The sequence below is a fragment of the Grampus griseus genome (genome assembly GCF_964374135.1).
Source record: "Grampus griseus genome assembly, chromosome: 11".
NCBI classification, from domain to species: domain Eukaryota; kingdom Metazoa; phylum Chordata; class Mammalia; order Artiodactyla; family Delphinidae; genus Grampus; species Grampus griseus.
The window spans coordinates 26,654,163-26,672,633 of NC_139005.1; the positions used below are offsets into that span (position 1 = coordinate 26,654,163).

At 39.7% G+C, this 18,471-nt stretch overlaps 1 pseudogene across 1 annotated transcript in view; it reads right to left on the reverse strand.

The window, feature by feature from the left end:
* Positions 1-17,747, reverse strand: part of LOC309829872 (S-phase kinase-associated protein 1-like) — a 32,441-nt pseudogene extending 14,694 nt beyond the window's left edge. Inside the window, exon 1 of the transcript in view lies at positions 17,626-17,747. The product of the transcript in view is annotated as an S-phase kinase-associated protein 1-like (transcript). The remainder of the gene's footprint in view (positions 1-17,625) is intronic.
* Between the last annotated feature and the right edge of the window lie 724 nt (positions 17,748-18,471).

Sequence of the window (18,471 nt, forward strand, 5' to 3'; positions counted from 1 at the left end):
TTGAAGGGCTGTCTTTATATGGGAGTGCCCCTATGCTGTCTGCACACTCCCAGTGGCTTTGGTGGGAGAATTAGATCTGAAATGAGCACAGGCCACATCTTTCCCCAGGGTGTGTTGGCAGCTATCACCTTGGTAGGATGTGGGGCTGGAGATGGAGGGGCAGGGCCAGAGCCACGTGTGACCTGGGGCTTTTCCTCTTCTCAGTGGCCAGCACCACCCTATTGGGAGTGGGGTCATGTCCCAAGTTTCTGAAGAAGAAGCCCTGAGGGTCATTTCCCAGCTGGCTCTATTCCTTTTAAATGTGTGCTCCTTTCCCCATCCCACAGTAGCACCCTTGCCCCAGAGGGGAGCAGAGCTGGAGCAAGAGTGGCTGGTTCATGTGCTCAGGTAGGTCTTGGAGTGGGCTGTGGCAGTCCCAGCAACAGTCAGAAACCTGGACCTCTTCTGGGGTTCTGCCTGCATAATCACCAGTAATGGCTGCCCCTGCCTTGGTCAGATGCTGCTCTGGGTCTGAGCCACCTTTGTCCCTCACAGCTGAGCTCTCCTCTCAGTCTCAGCAGCCCTTACCCCAGTGTGCAGCTGTGTCATGAAGCAAGTGGGGCTGGAGCAGGCACTTGCCTTGGGCTGTGGCACGTGCTGGCATGGTTGCAGGAAACTGGTTAGCATCTTGTGCACTTTCAATCTGCCCTCTATGCCCTGTTTTGGGATTACGCAAGCATGTGTGTGTTCCTCAAGAGCAGAGTCCAGGCTTCCCACAGCCTTCCTGTTAGTCTCAATGGCCCTCCAACCAGCCAAGGAGACTTGTGTTCCTCATGTCAGATCCCAGGGCTGGGGTGCCCAGTATGTGGCTTGAATCACTCACTGCCCAGGGAGGATCTCTTCCTGTGCAATCCCCCTCCTCTTCTGAGTCTCCTTCCAGGGGCACAGGTCCCAACCTGATTATTTCTCTTCCCTTACTACCTGATTCTGTGTGGAACTTTCTTACAGCCTTGGTTGTACAGGAGTCTTTCTGCCAGTCTCCAGTTAGTTTTCAGTGAGAATTGTTCCACATGTAGATGTACTTTTTTTTTTTTTTTTTTTTTTTGCGGTATGCCGACCTCTCACTGTTGTGGCCTGTCCCGTTGCGGAGCACAGGCTCCGGACGTGCAGGCTCAATGGCCATGGCTCACGGGCCCAGCTGCTCCGTGGCATGTGGGATCCTCCTGGACCGGGGCACAAACCCATGTCCCCTGCAACGGCAGGCGGACTCTCAACCACTGCACCACCAAGGAAGCCCTAGATGTACTTTTGATGTGTTCATGGGGTAAGGTGATTTCCACCTCCTCCTACTCCATCATCTTGATCTCTTCCCCAGTAGGACAATAGAACCTTAATACAACAATTTAAGCAAGGAACTCAGCTTGAGGTATCTGGGATAGCATCACAAAAATTTCTTTCAGTTGCATCCTAAAGGATGAAAGGAAGTTTGTCAGGTGAAGAAATGGAGGAAAAGGTATTTCAGGTGAGTGGCACTGCATGAGCAAAGAAATAAAATTATGAAAGGACATGCATGGAAGGTTTGGAGAAGTTAATATGGCTGTAGTTATAGGACTGAAGGTGGTGGCTACTATTATATTAGCTAGTCACAATGAAATTGTTAACAGTTATAATAACAAGTTAGTTCCATTTATGCTAATACCAGACTGGAATGTAGGTTGAGAAAGTCTGGGTCTAATAGAGTGAGAGAGAAAATTTCTGTATATGATAGAGGTTATTAAGATAAATTAAGAGAAGTTTCATATCAGAATGACTGACAATATAACCAAGCTTATTATTTGCAGAGTTTAAGGAAGTCTCTTCAACAAAGAGATAGCTAAATGGATTATTTAACTCTGAGATAGCAGTGGTATGTCATTTCTTGAAGACCAGATGAAACTTGGAGAAACCAGATGCAAAATATCATAGAATAAACAGAAAAATTTGTGCAGTACTCTTGAATTTTCTTTTTTCTTTTCTTTGGCCATACCACGTGGCTCGCAGGATCTCAGTTCTCCCACCAGGGATTGAACTTGGGCCACAGAAGTGAAAGGCCAAATCCTAACCACTAGACCACCAGGGAATTCCCATCTTTTTTTCTTTTCTTTTCTTTTTTTTTTTTTTTTTGGCGGTGCCTCTCACTGTTGTGGCCTCTCCCGTTGCGGAGCACAGGCTCTGGATGTGCAGGCTCAGCAGCCACTGCTCACGGGCCCAGCCGCTCTGCGGCATGCGGGATCTTCCCGGACCGGGGCACGAACCCACGTCCCCTGCATCGGCAGGCGGACTCCCCACCACTGCGCCACCAGGGAAGCCCCTCTTTTCTTTTTTTAATAGAGAGAAATCAAGGAGTGAGCATTCTTCTTGTGCCTGGGTCTGACTGGCTCTGTGGGCAAATCACATGTTTATTAGTATAAATAATATTAATATTATTCTATTAACATAGATTTATATTATGATAATTAGTGTTAATATAAAGAGTTAATAACAGTACAGTTCATCCTTGAACAATGCAGAGGTTGGGGCACTGACCCCGACACAGTTGAAAATCCAGATATAACCTAGAGTCTGCCTTCCATATCAGTCGTTCCTCCTAATCTGAGGATCTGAATTCTCAGTTTCAACCAAATGTGGATCGTGTAGCACTGTAGTATTACTATTGAAAATAATCCGTGTACAAGTGGGCCTTCACAGTTTGCCCGTGTTGTTCAAGGGTCAACTATATTTAAAAATATAACTTAATAGGATTAAATAAATAGTACTTACTTAATTATATAATTAATATACATGATTAATAATAGTATTCATCATAATCATCATTAAAATGTAAATATTTGATCATGAATGCTCACAGCAGCACTATTCACAGTAGCCAAAGGGTGGAAACAACCCAAATGTCCATCAACTGATGAGTGGATAAACATAGTGTGGTAAATCCATACAGTGGAATTTTATTCAATTGTAAAAAGGGTTGAAAAACTGCTACATGCTACAAGATGGATGAACCTCAAAATCATTACTGTAGGTAAAAGAAACCATATGGAAATGTCACATATTGCATGATTCTTTTTATTTTTTATTTATCATTTATTTATTTATTTTTGGGCCACACTATGTGGCTTGTGGGATCTTAGTTCCCTAAACAGGGATTGAACCCGTGCCCCCCTGCAGTGCAAGTGCAGAGTCTTAACCACTGGCCCACCAGGGAAGTCCCTGTATGATTCTTTTTATATGAAATACCCACAATAAGCAAATCCATAGGGACAAAAAGTAGATTAGTGTTGGTCAGGGGGTAGAGGAGGGGTGACTGGGGAGCTAATGGATACCCATGTTCTTCTGAGGTGATGAAAATGTTTTGAAGCTAGAGAGAGGTGATGATTACACAGCATTGTGAATACATTTGATGCCACTGAATCGTGCACTTTAAAAAGGTTAATTGTATGTTGTCAGAATTTCACCTCGATTAAAAAAAATGCATGTTTCAGTGCTTACTGCATGCTATGAATTTCTAGTTTACCAAGATACTGAGACTCTGTAAAGATAGGTAATTTACCATATGTCATACAGGTAAAAAGAGAAAAAAGGAAGATGTACAGCCTTCTCCTTTTCTGACTTCTCATTCCTGGGCATGACTCTCAAACACAAAAAATTGGGGTAACTCTGAATCTGTGCCTCTTCCACCCATCCCTGCCGCACCAGGTCTCAGCGGAGACAGGTGACAATGATTAGGGGGTATTATTGAAAAGACACTTTCCTTGCTTGAGTGAAGACACTGACCCTCCCTCAAGTGTTTGCTGGGCTTTTTGTCATCACAGATACACCAAATATTCCAAAAGACTTGCCTCATCCAACACAGAGATAATAATTAGCCCTGTGACCACAGCTGGCGGAAATGGCTTTCCATCACATTTTTAAAATGCCATTTTCCTCTATGGAGACTGAGAGAGGCAAGGTAATGGAACCAAAGAGCTAATTAGTTCACAATGAAGGGAGACCTCGGTCAAAGGTGATGAGAACTGAAGATTCCTAGCGTCTCCTGCGGAGCTGTCTTGAGAGCCTCTGAAGACACCAGGGAGCAAATCTCTAGCCATCCTCTTGGATTTTCTTTTAAAGAACATGTCTAGGGAAAAGAATATGGCATTTGGAGTCTGAGAATCTGAGGTTTTGAATTCTGGCTCTGTCATTTACTGGCTTTATTGCTGCGGACATCTTGCCTCAGGAAGCCTCAACTACTTCATGTGGAAAATGGAAATTTAAGAGGTGCCTTGACATCTACATGTGGAACAACTCCTACAGAACACCTACTGAACGCAGGCAGAAGACCTCAGACCTCCCAAAGGCAAGAAACTCCCCACGTACCTGGGTAGGGAGAAAGAAAAAAAAAGAAAAAGAAAAACAGAGACAAAAGAATAGGGACGGGACCTGCACCAGTGGGAGGGAGCTGTGAAGGAGGAAAGGTTCCCCACACTAGGAAGCCCCTTCGCGGGCAGAGACTGCGGGTGGCGGAAGGGGGAAGCTTCAGAGCCACGTAGGAGAGCGCAGCAACAGGGGTGCGGAGGGAAAAGTGGACAGATTCCCGCACAGAGGATCGGTGCCGACCAGCACTCACCAGCCTGAGAGGCTTGTCTGCTCATGCGCCGGGGCGGGCGGGGGCTCGGAGCTGAGGCTCGGGCTTCGGTCGGATCCCAGGAGGAGGACTGGTGTTGGTGGCGTGAACACAGCCTGAAGGGGGTTAGTGCACCACGGCTAGCTGGGAGTGTGTCTGGGAAAAGGTCTGGAACTGCCAAAGAGGCAAGAGACTTTTTCTTGCCTCTTTGTTTCGTGGTGCGCAGGGAGAGGAGATTCAGAACACCGCCTAAACTAGCTCCAGAGATGGGCGTGAGCCGCGGCTATCAGCGCGGACCCCAGGGACGGGCATGAGATGCTAAGGCTGCTGCTGCCGCCACCAAGAAGCCTGTGTGCGAGCACAGGTCACTCTCCACACCTCCCCTCCCGGGAGCCTGTGCAGTCCGCCACTGCCAGGGTCCCATGATCCAGGGACAACTTCCCCAGGAGAATGCACGGCACGCCTCAGGCTGCTGCAACGTTCTGCTTGCCTCTGCCGCCGCAGGCTCGCTCCGCATCTGTACCCCCCTCCCTACCGCCGGCCTGAGTGAGCCAGAGCCCCTGAATCAGCTGCTACTTTAACACCATCCTGTCTGAGCGGGAAAAGACGCCCTCAGGTGACCTAAATGCAGGGGCGGGGCCAAAACCATAGCTGAACTGCAGGAGTTGTGTGAACAAAGAAGAGAAAGGGAAATCTCTCCCAGCAGCCCCAGGGGCAACGGATTAAATCTCCACAATCAACTAGATGTACACTGCATCTGTGGAATACCTGAACAGACAACGAATCATCCCAAATTGAGGCGGTGGACTTTGGGAGCAATGATATATATATATATCTATATCTATCTATCTATCTATATTTCCCCCTTTTTCTCTTTTTGTCAGTGTGTATGTGTATGCTTCTGTGTGTGATTTTGTCTGTATAGCTTTGCTTTTACCACTTGTCCTAGGGTTCTATCTCTCTTTTTTTTTAGTTTAGTTTTTAGCACTTATCATTGGTGGATTTGTTTTTTTGGTTTGTTTGCTTTCTTCTTTCTTCCTTTCTTTTTTTAAATTACTTTTTTATTTTTAATAATTATTTTTTATTTTAATAACTTTATTTTCTTTTTCTTTCTTTCTTTTTTTCTCCCTTTTATTCTGACCCGTGTGGATGACAGGGTCTTGGTGCTGTGGCCAGGTGTCAGGCTTGTGTCTCTGAGGCAGGAAAGCCGAGTTCAGGACATTGGTCCACAAGAGACCGCCCAGCTCTACGTAATATCAAACAGCAAAAATCTCCCCGAGATCACCATCTCAATGACAAGACCCAGCTCCACTCAATGACCAGCAAGCTACAGTGCAGGACAACCTATGCCAAACAACTAACAAGACAGGCATACAACCCCACCCATTAGCAGAGAGGCTGCCTAAAATCATATAATGTCACAGACACCCCAAAATACTCCACCAGCTGCGGACCTGCCCACCAGAAAGACAGGATCCAGCCTCATCCACCAGAACACAGGCACTAGTCCTCTCCACCAGGAAGCTTACACAACCCACTTAACCAACCTTAGCCACTGGGGGCAGATACCAAAAAGAACGGAAACTACGAACCTGCAGCATGTTAAAAGGAGACCCCCAAAACACTTAAGTTAAGCAAAATGACAAGACAGAAAAACACACAGCAGATGAAGGAACAAGGTAAACACCCACCATACCTAATAAATGAAGAGGAAATAGGCAGTCTACCTGAAAAAGAATTCAGAATAATAACCCAAAATCTTGGAAATAGAATGGAGAAAATACAAGAAACGTTTAACAAGGACCTAGAAGAATAAAAGAGCAAAAAAAACAATGATGAACCACAGAATAAATGAAATTAAAAATTCTCTAGAAGGAATCAATAGCAGAATAACTGATGCAGAAGAATGGATAAGTGACCTGGAAGATAAAAGAGTGGAAATAGCTACTGCAGAGCAGAATAAAGGAAAAAAATAATGAAAAGAATTGAGGACAGTGTCAGAGACCTCTGGGACAACATTAACTGCACCAACATTCAAATTATAGTGGTCCCAGAAGAAGAAGAGAAAAAGAAAGGGACTGAGAAAATATTTGAAGAGTTTATAGTTGAAAACTTCCCTAATATGGGAAACGAAATAGTTAATCAAGTCCAGGAAGGGCAGAGAATCCCATACAGGATAAGTCCCAGGAGAAACATGCCAAGACACATATTAATCAAACTATCAAAAATTAAATACAAAGAAAAAATATTAAAAGCATCAAGGGAAACAAAGCAAATAATATACAAGGGAATCCCCAAAAGGTTAAGAGCTGATCTTTCAGCAGAAATTCTGCAAGCCAGAAGGGAGTGACAGGACATATTTAAAGTGATGAAAGGGAAAAACGTACAACCAAGATTATTCTACCTAGCAAGGATCTCATTCAGATTTGACAGAGAAATTAAAACCTTTAATTTCAAAAGGTAAGAGAATTCAGCACCACAAAACCAGCTTTACAACAAATGCTAAAGGAACTTCTCTAGGCAGGAAACACAAGAGAATGAAAAGACCTACAATAACAAACCCAAAACAATTAAGAAAATGGTAATAAGAACATACATATTGATAATTATCTTAAATGTAAATGGATTAAATGACCCAACCAAAAGACATAGACTGGCTGAATGGATACAAAAACAAGACCCATATATATGCTGTCTACAAGAGACCCACTTCAGACCTAGGGACACATACGACTAAAAGTGAAGGGATGGAAAAAGATATTCCATGCAAATGGAAATCAAAAGAAAGCTGAAGTGGCAATTTTCATATCAGACAAAATAGACTTTAAAACAAAGACTATTACAATAGATAAAGAAGGACACTACATAATGATCAAGGGATCGATCCAAGAAGAAGATATAACAATCGTAAATATTTATGCACCCAACATAGGAGCACCTCAAAACATAAGGCAAATGCTAACAGCCATAAAAGAGGAAATCGACAGTAACACAATAATAGTAGGGGACTTTAACACCCCACTTTCGCCAATGGTCAGATCATCCAAAATGAAAATAAATAAGGAAACACAAGCTTTAAATGACACATTAGACAAGATGAACTTAATTGATATTTATAGAATATTCCATCCAAAAACAACAGAATACACTTTCTTCTCAAGTGCTCATGGAACATTCTCCAGGATAGATCATATCTTGGGTCACAAATCAAGTGTTGGTTAATTCAAGAAAATTGAAATCATTATCAACTATGTTTTCTGGCCACAATGCTATGAGACTAGATATCAATTTCAGGAAAAAATCTGTAAAAATACAAACACATGGAGGCTAAACAATACACTACTTAATAACCAAGATCACTGGAAAAATCAAAGAGGAAATCAAAAAATACCTAGAAGCAAATGACAATGAAAACACAATGACACGAAAATTATGGAATGCAGCAAAAGCAGTTCTAAGAGGGAAGTTTATAGCAATACAATCGTACCTTAAGAAACAAGAAACATCTCAAATAAACAACCAAACCGTACACCTACAGCAATTAGAGAAAGAACAAAAGAAACCCAAAGATTGCAGAAGGAAAGAAATCATAAAGATCAGATCAGAAACAAATGAAAAAGAAATGAAGGAAATGATAGTAAAGATGAATAAAACTAAAAGCTGGTTCTTTGAGAAGATAAACAAAATTGATAAACCATTAGCCAGATTCATCAAGAAAAAAAGGGAGAAGACCCAAATCAGTAGAATTAGAAATGAAAAAGGAGAAGTAACAACTGACACTGCAGAAATACAAAGGATCATGAGAGATTACTACAAGCAACTATATGCCAGTAAAATGGACAACCTTGAAGAAATGGAAAAATTCTTAGAAAAGCACAACCGTCTGAGACTGAAACAGGAAAAAAGGGAAAATATAAACAGACCAATCACAAGCACTGAAATTAAAACTGTGATTAAAAATCTTCCAGCAAACAAAAGCCCAGGACCAGATGGCTTCACAGGCAAATTCTATCAAACATTTAGAGAAGAGCTAACACCTATCCTTCTCAAACTCTTCCAAAATATAGCAGAGAGAGAAACACTCCCAAACTCATTCTATGAGACCGCCTTCAACCTGATAGTAAAACCAAAGATGTCACAAAGAAAGAAAACTACAGGCCAATATTACTGATGAACACAGATGCAAAAATCCTCAACAAAACACTAGGAAACAGAATCCAACAGCACATTAAAAGGATCATACACCATAATCAAGTGGGTTTATCCCAGGAATGCAAGGATTCTTCAATATATGCAAATCAATCAATGTGATAAACCATGTTAACAAATTGAAGGAGAAAAACCATATGGTCATCTCAATAGATACAGAAAAAGCTTTCAACAAAATTCTACACCCATTTATGATAAAAACCCTCCAGAAAATGGGTATAGAGGGAACTTACCTCAACATAATAAAGGCCATATATGAAAAACCCACAGCCAACATCATCCTCAATGCTGAAAAACTGAAGCCATTTCCACTATGATCAGGAACAAGACAAGTTTGCCCACTCTCAGCACTATTATTCAACATTGTTTTGGAAGTTTTAGCCACAGCAATCAGAGAAGAAAAAGAAACAAAAGGAATCCAAATTGGAAAAGAAGACTAAAGCTGTCACTGTTTGCAGATGACATGATACTATACATGTAGAATCCTAAAGATATCACCAGAAAACTACTAGAGCTAATCAATGAATTTGGTAAAGTAGCAGGATACAAAATTAATGCACTTGCATTCCTATACACTAATGATGAAAAATCTGAAAGTGAAATTAAGAAAACACTTCCATTTACCATTGCAACAAAAAGAATAAAATACGTAGTAATAAACCTACCTAAGGCTACAAAAGACCTGTATGCAGAAAACTATAAGACACTGATGAAAGAAATTAAAGATGATACAAATAGGTGGAGAGATATACCATGTTATTGGATTGGAAGAATCCAATGGCATGGACATATTTACACTACCAAATGTAAAACCGATAGCTAGTGGGAAGCAGCCGCATAGCACAGGGAGATCAGCTCGGTGCTTTTTGACCACCTAGAAGGCTAGGATAGGGAGGATCAGAGGGAGGGAGAAGCAAGAGGGAAGAGATATGGGGATATATGTATATGTAGAGCTGATTCACTTTGTTATAAGGCAGAAACTAACACACCTTGTAAAGCAATTATACTCCAATAAAGATGTTAAAAAAAAAAAAGGGTGCCTTGCAGAGATAATATAATGAAAGATGTAGCACAGTGCTTGGCACACACTATGAACTCCCAACATGAGAGTTATTATTGCTGTGATCTCAGGGGTATTGCTTTGGCATAACTGAAGTTGCTGCCTTCTTCAAAAAACTATAGAGTAAACCCTTTGGAATAAGCTATATTCACCATGAACCATCTGTGTGGGAAGGTTGTATTGGTAGGATATATGTCTGTGGATAGGTAAGGAACTATGAATGAACTTGGGATGAATACCTGTGTTGAAAATTGGGGTTCAGTGTCGATTAATGCTTTGACCTAAGGTCTCTACAAGTATTTGTTTGTACTGCACTTTTTTTAAAAAAAATTGAAGTAAAGTTGGGACCTCCCTGGTGGCCCAGTGGTTAAGACTCTGCACTCCCAATGCAGGGGGCCTGGGTTCGATCGCTGGTCAGGTAACTAGATCCCATATGCTTGCCACAACAAAGATTTCACATGCCACAAGTAAGGAGCCCTTGAGCCACAACTAAGGGGTCTGCCTGCTGCAAAACTAAGACCTGGTACAACCAAATAAATAAATATATATATATTTTAAAAATTGAAGTAAAGTTGATTGACAATATTCTGTTAGTTTCAGGTGTACAGCAAAGTTGTATATATATATATATATAATTTTTCATATATATGAAAAAGAATATACATATTCTTTTTCAGATTCCTTTCTATTATAGCTTATTACAAGATATTAAATATAGTTCCCTGTGCTATACAGTAGGTCCACGTTGCTTATCAATTTTACTATAGTAGTGTGTACCTGTTAATCTCAAACTCCTATTTTATCTGCTCCCCGTTTCCCCTTTGGAATCCATAAATTTGTTTTCTATGTCTGTGAGTCTATTTATGTTTTGTAAGTTCCTTTGTATAATTTTTTTAGATTCCACTTATAAGTGATAGCATATGATATTTATCTTTCTCTGATGTATTTCACTTAGTATGATATTCTCTAGGTCCACCCACATTGCTACAAATGACATTACTTCATTCTTTTTATGGCTGACTAATATTCCATTGTATATATAAACCACGTCTTTTTTTATCCATTCATCTGTCCATGGACATTTATGTTGCTTCCATGTCTTGGCTATTGTAAATAGTGCTGCTATGAACACTGGGGTGCCTGTATCTCTCCCCTTTTTTAAAACATCTTTATTAGAGTATAATTGATTTAAAATGGTGTGTTAGTTTGTGCTTTACAACAAAGTGAATCAGTTATACATATACATATGTCCCCATATCTCTTCCCTCTTGCATCTTCCTCCCTCACTCCCACCCTCCCTATCCTACCCCTCTAGGTGGTCACACAGCACTGAGCTGATCTCTCTGTGCTATGCGGCTGCTTCCCAGTAGCTATCTATTTTACATTTGGTAGTGTATATATGTCCATGCCACTCTCTCACTTTGTCCCAGCTTACCATTCCCCCTCCCTCTCCCTGTATCCTCAAGTCCATTCTCTAGTAGGTCTGCGTCTTTATTCCTGTCTTGCCCTTAGGTTCTTCATGACCATTTTTTTGTTTTTTGTTTTTTTTTTAGATTCCATATATATGTGTTAGCATATGGTATTTGTTTTTCTCTTTCCGACTTACTTCACTATGTATGACAGACTTGAGGTCCATCCACCTCACTACAATTCACACAATTTCGTTTCCTTTTATGGCTGAGTAATATTCCATTGTATATATGTGCCACATCTTCTTTATTCATTCATCTGTTGATGGACACTTAGTTTGCTTCCATGTCCTGTATTGTAAATAGAGCTGCAATGAACATTTTGGTACATGACTCTTTGAACCATGGTTTTCTCAGGGTATATGCCCAGTAATGGGATTGCTGGGTCTTTTGGTAGTTCTATTTTTAGTTTTTTAAGGAACCTCCATACTGTTCTCCATAGTGGCTGTATCAATTTACATTCCCACCAACAGTGCAAGAAGTTTCCCTTTTCTCCACACCCTCTCCAGCATTTATTGTTTATAGATTTTTTGATGATGTCCATTCTGACTGGTGTGAGATGATATCTCATTGTAGTTTTGATTTGCATTTCTCTAATGATTAATGATGTTGAGCATTCTTTCATGTGTTTGTTGGCAATCTGTATATCTTCTTTGGAGAAATGTCTATTTAGGTCTTCTGCCCATTTGTGGATAGGGTTGTTTGTTTTTTTGATATTGAGCTGCATGAGCTGCTTGTAAATTTTGGAGATTAATCCTTTGTCAGTTACTTCATTTGCAAATATTTTTTCCCATTCTGAGGGCTGTCTTTTGGTCTTGTTTATGGTTTCCTTTGCTGTGCAAAAGGTTTTAAGTTTCATTAGGTCCCATTTGTTTATATTCCCATTTCTCTAGGAGGTGGGTCAGAAAGGATCTTGATGTGATTTATGTCATAGAGTGTTCTGCCTATGTTTTCCTCTAAGAGTTTGATAGTGTCTGGCCTTACATTTAGGTCCTTAATCCATTTTGAGTTTATTTTTGTGTATGGTGTTAGGGAGTGTTCTAATTTCATTCTGTTACATGTAGCTGTCCAGTTTTCCCAGCACCATTTATTGAAGAGGCTGTCTTTTCTCCACTGTATATTCTTGCCTCCTTTATCAAAGATAAGGTGACCATATGTGTGTGGGTTTAACTGTGGGCTTTCTATCCTGTTCAACTGATCTATATTTCTGTTTTTGTGCCAGTACCATACTGTCTTGATTACTGTAGCTTTGTAGTATAGTCTAAAGTCAGGGAGCCTGATTCCTCCAGCTCCATTTTTCTTTCTCAAGATTGCTTTGGCTATTCGGGGTCTTTTGTATTTCCATAGAAATTGAGAAATTTTTTGTTCTAGTTCTGTGAAAAATGCCATTAGTAGTTTGATAGGGATTGCATTGAACCTATAGTATGCTTTGGGTAGTATAGTCATTTTCACAATGTTGATTCTTCCAATCCAAGAACATGGTATATCACTCCATATATTTGTGTCATCTTTAATTTCTTTCATCATTGTGTTACAGTTTTCTGCATGTAGGTCTTTCGTCTCCTTATGTAGGATTATTCCTAGATATTTTATTCTTTTTTTGCAATGGTAAATGGGAGTGTTTTCTTAATTTCACTTTCAAATTTTTCATCATTAGTGTATAGGAATGCCAGAGATTTCTGTGCATTAATTTTGTATGCTGCTACTTTACCAAATTCATTGATGAGCTCTAGTAGTTTTCTCGTCACATCTTTAGGATTCTGTATGTATAGTATCATGTCATCTGCAAAAGGTGACAGCTTTACTTCTTCTTTTCTGATTTGGATTCCTTTTATTTCTTTTTCTTCTCTGATTCCTGTGGCCAAAACTTCCAAAACCATGTTGAATAATAGTGGTGAGAGCGGACAACCTTGTCTTGTTCCTGATCTTAGTGGAAATGGTTTCAGTTTTTCAGCATTGAGGACGATGTTGGCTGTGGGTTTGTCATATATGGCCTTTATTATGTTCAGAAAGTTCCCTCTATGCCTACTTTCTGGAGGTTTTTTTTTTTTTTTTTTTTTTGCAGGACGTGGGCCTCTCACTGTTGTGGCCTCTCCCATTGCGGAGCACAGGCTCCGGACGCACAGGCTTAGCAGCCATGGCTCACAGGCCCAGCTGCTCTGCAGCATGTGGGATCTTCCTGGACCTGGGCACAAACCCGTGTCCCCTGCATCGACAGGTGGACTCTCAACCACTGCGCCACCAGGGAAGCCCATCTGGAGAGTGTTTATCATAAATGGGTATTGAATTTTGTTGAAAGCTTTCTCTGAATCTATTGAGATCATCATATGGATTTATTTCTTCAATTGGTTAATATCGTGTATCACATTGATTTGCGTATATTGAAGAATCCTTGCATTCTTGGGAAAAACCCCACTTGATCATGGTGTATGATCCTTTTAATGTGCTGTTGGTTTCTGTTTGCTAGTATTTTGTTGAGGATTTTTGCATCTATGTTCATCAGTGATATTGGCCTGTAGTTTTCTTTCTTTGTGACATCTTTGTCTGGTTTTGGTACCAGGGTGATGATGGCCTCATAGAATAAGTTTGGGAGTGTTCCTCCCTGTGCTATATTTTGGAAGAGTTTGAGAAGGATAGGTGTTAGCTCTTCACTAAATGTTTTTGTTTTATGGTATGCGGGCCTTTCACTGTTGTGACCTCTCCCATTGCGGAGCACAGGCTCCGGATGCGCAGGCTCAGCGGCCATGGCTCATGGGCCCAGCCACTCTGCGGCATGTGGGATCCTCCCGGACGGGGCACGAACCCGTGTCCCGTGCATCGGCAGGTGGACTCCCAATCACTGTGCCACCAGGGAAACCCTTCACTAAATGTTTGATAGAATTCGCCTGTGAAGCCATCTGGTCCTGGGCTTTTGTTTGTTGGAAGATTTTTAATCACAGTTTCAATTTCAGTGCTTGTGATTGGTGTGTTCTTATTTTCTATTTGTTTCTGGTTCAGTCTTGGAACGTTGTGCATTTCTAAGAGTTTGTCCATTTCTTCAAGGTTGTCCATTTTATTGACATATAGTTGCTTGTAGTAATCTCTCATGATCCTTTGTATTTCTGCAGTGTCAGTTGTTACTTCTCCTTTTTCATTTCTAATTCTATTGATTTGAGTCTTCTCCCTTTTTTTCTTGATGAATTTGGCTAATGGTTTATCAATTTTGCTTATCTTCTCAAATAACCAGCTTTTAGGTTTATTGATGTTTGCTATTGTTTCCTTCATTTCTTTTTCATTTATTTCTGATCTGATCTTTATGATTTATTTCCTTCTGCTAACTTTGTGTTTTTTGTTCTTCTTTCTCTAATTGCTTTAGGTGTAAGGTTAGGTTGTTTATTTGAGATGTTTCTTGTTTCTTAAGTTACGATTGTATTGCTATAAACTTCCCTGTTAGAACTGCTTTTGCTGCATTCCATAATTTTTGTGTCATTGTGTTTTCATTGTCATTTGCTTCTAGGTATTTTTTGATTTCCTCTTTGAATTCTTCAGTGGTGTCTTGGTTATTAAGTAGTGTATTGTTTAGCCTCCATGTGTTTGTAGTTTTTACAGATTTTTTCCTGTAATTGATATCTAGTCTCATAGCATTGTGGTCGGAAAAGATACTTGATATAATTTCAATTTTCTTATATTTACCAAGGCTTGATTTTTGACCCAAGATATGATCTAACCTGGACAATGTACCATGATCACTTGAGAAAAAAGTGTATTCTGTTGTTTTTGGATGGAATGTACTGTAAATATCAGTTAAGTCCATCTTGTTTAATGTATCATTTGAAGCTTCTGTTTCCTTATTTATTTTCATTTTGGATGATCTGAAAGTGGGGTGTTAAAGTCCCATGATATGATTTTGTTACTATCGATTTCCCCTTTTATGGTTGTTAGTACTTGCCTTATGATTGAGGCGCTCCTATGTTCGGTGCATAAATATTTACCATTGTCATATCTTCTTCTTGGATTGGTCCCTTGATCATTATGTAGTGTCCTTTGTCTCTTGTAACAGTGTTTATTTTAAAGTCTATTTTTTCTGATATGAGAATTGCCACTCCAGCTTTCTTTTGATTTCCATTTGCATGTAATATCTTTTTCCATCCCCTCCCTCACTTTCAGTCTATATGTGTCCCTAGGTCTGAAGTGGGTCTCTTGTAAACAGCATATATACGGGTCTTGTTTTTGTATCCATTCAGCCAGTCTATGTCTTTTGGTTGGGACATTTAATCCATTTACATTTAAGATAATTATCAATATGTATGTTCCTATTACCATTTTAATTGTTTTGGGTTTGTTATTGTAGGTCTTTTCCTTCTCTTGTGTTTCCTTCCTAGAGACGTTCCTTTAGCATTTGTTGTAAAGCTGGTTTGGTGGTACTGAATTCTCTAGCTTTTGCTTGTCTGTAAAGGTTTTAATTTCTCCATCAAATCTGAATGAGATCCTTGCTGGGTAGCATGTATCTATTCATATTAGAGTTTTCTTCTTTTTTGGATATATGCCTAGGAGTGGTATTACTGGATCATATGGTAACTTTATTTTTAGTTTTTTGAGAAACCTCCTTACTATTCTCCATAGTGGCTGTAGTAATTTACATTCTCACCAACAGTGTAGGAGGGTTCCCTTTCCTCCACATCCTCTCCAACATTTATTATTTGAAGACTTTTTGATGATGGCCATTCTGACGAGTGTGAGGTGATACCTCATTGTAGTTTTGCTTTGCATCTCTCTAATGATTAGCAATGTTGAGCATCTTTTCATGTGCGTGTTGGACATCTGTATGTCTTATTTGGAGAAATGTCTATTTAGGTCGTCTGTCCCTTTTTTGATTGTGTTGGGGTTTTTTTGATATTGAGCTGTATGGGCTGTTTATATGTTTTGGAAATCAATCTCTTGTGGGTTGCATCATTTGCAAATATTTTCTCCTGTTCCATAGGCTGTCTTTTTGTTGCCAATAGGTGGTGCCAGACAGTTACATATAGAAGAATGAAACTAGAACATTCTCTAACACCATATACAAAAATAAACTCAAAACGGATTAAAGATATAAATGTAAGACAGATACTATAAAAAAAACTCCTAGAGGAAAACACAGGCAGAACACTCTTTGACATAAATCACAGCTATATATATTTTTTTGATCTGTCTCCTAGAGTAATGGAAATAAATGCAAAAATAAACAAATGGGACCTAATTAAACTTAAGAACTTTTGCACAACAAAGGAAACTGTAAACAAAATGAAAAGACAACTTTTGTTTTGTTTGGGAATGGGAGAAAATATTTGTACTTCACTTTTGTGGGTGATATTGAGTCACCTGGAACCATCCTTGTCGGTCCACGTCCTTCTTTCAGAGTACTTTTGAGAGTAGATTTTCTTTTTTTAAATTTTTGTAGCACTCTAGGCCAAATAGCAAATATATGGATTTATAGCTTTCTTGGTCTGGCCATAAGTGTACAATCTGCTTCTGCAGCTGTACTGCCAGGTTCTTCAGGTATAAGCTAAGAAGAATGCTGTGCCCACTTTAAAGGCTTAAGAGAGAGTTTTTCGTTGAAATAGTTTTAGAACAAAGAAAAGGAAATTCTACTTTACACAGTGAGCAAATGATAACTATGTGAAACTTTTTACCAGTTAATGTTATATGGTGACTGCCAATTCTCAGTGAAATCACAGACCCTTGTAAACCCCACAAGAGCTGGGTCATCTTCATCTTGTCATCATATCCCTAGTACTGAGCACTGTATCTGACACATCACAGGCACCAAACAAATATCTGTTGAATAAATGAATGAAGGGTGAATAGTATTGAAAAGGTTTAGGTATGCTCAAAGATGGCAGAGCCTTAACATAATCCGAGGGAAAGTTGATAAGTATTTTTTGGGTATACTGGCTTGTTTATGTTGACACTGATGTAATAACTGTCATACTATCCCAGTAAATATTCCTTAGTACCATTTTCAGTGAGAGAATATTTCACTGGATGAATCCTTGAGCAGATGAAGTTCTTGAGAATTCCAGGTGGGTAGGTTTAGAGAGTTCATATCTGAATGGACATTGTTATACAAACAGACTGAAGAAAGGAATCAAAACGTTAATGAAGTTTTTACATTCCACTTTTAACCTGAAACCTAGGAGCCTTCAGATGCTTTCTGTACTCTTTTGTATTTTAAGCCACAATAGATTCTTTCTGCCTCTCTCAAAATTTCCCACTTGTTTTGTCATTTAGGAGGCCCCTTCTGAGTTTACCTCGTTGTTAAGCAGAACTGACAAAAGGTGAAGTTTTTCTGTTTAATGCAGACCTTAGAAGTTACCACCTGATTCTCAAATAGGGCTGAAAGACAAATGCTGGTATCATGTTCAAGATGCATTGTCCCTTGAATTCCTGTCTCTAAATATATCAGCCTTTTAACAGCAGCATGGTGATAACTAACGTGGAATTACTTACATTGGTAATATTTCTTTAGAAGGCAAAATTAGGCTTTTATATTTTGTTTTCATTACATTTAAGAAAGAATGTATCACATCCATATAAAGTAAAACTAGAAATTCCATTTTGGTGTTTTGTATTCAAAATGGTACAGCACCTTTATTACTATAAGAGGTTTCTGATGAAAAACACCTCCTCAAGTTAAAGAGTTTCTGGACAGTACGCAATTTTGATAACTTGTCATTTTATAGAATGATACCTGTTTTCAATAATATGTAACTGTCATATTTTCTCAATGAACCTCAAATATTTCTAATATTTTACATAACAATTTAGAGCATGTTTATGTCATCACATTTAAATTTTCTGAGGAAAAAGGGGGCTAGACCTTTATAATCTCAATTTAACCGATCTGTGGATATGGGCTTTCCCTGGGAAGGGGGTTTATGGCTGTCTCTGGCCAAAGTCAAGTCCCAAAGAGGGACTCAGCTGAGAGATGGTGGTTGCCAGCACTCCTAGGAGGTGTGTGTGTGTACTTCAGACCCAGGGTAAGGGATCTTGGTGGTACACAATGGCCTCTACTAGAAATGGAGGTGCAAAAAGTGTGTGTGACTGCCCATAGCTCGGGCTCCCTCCATTTTTTAATCATGGAAGCTCATATTTAA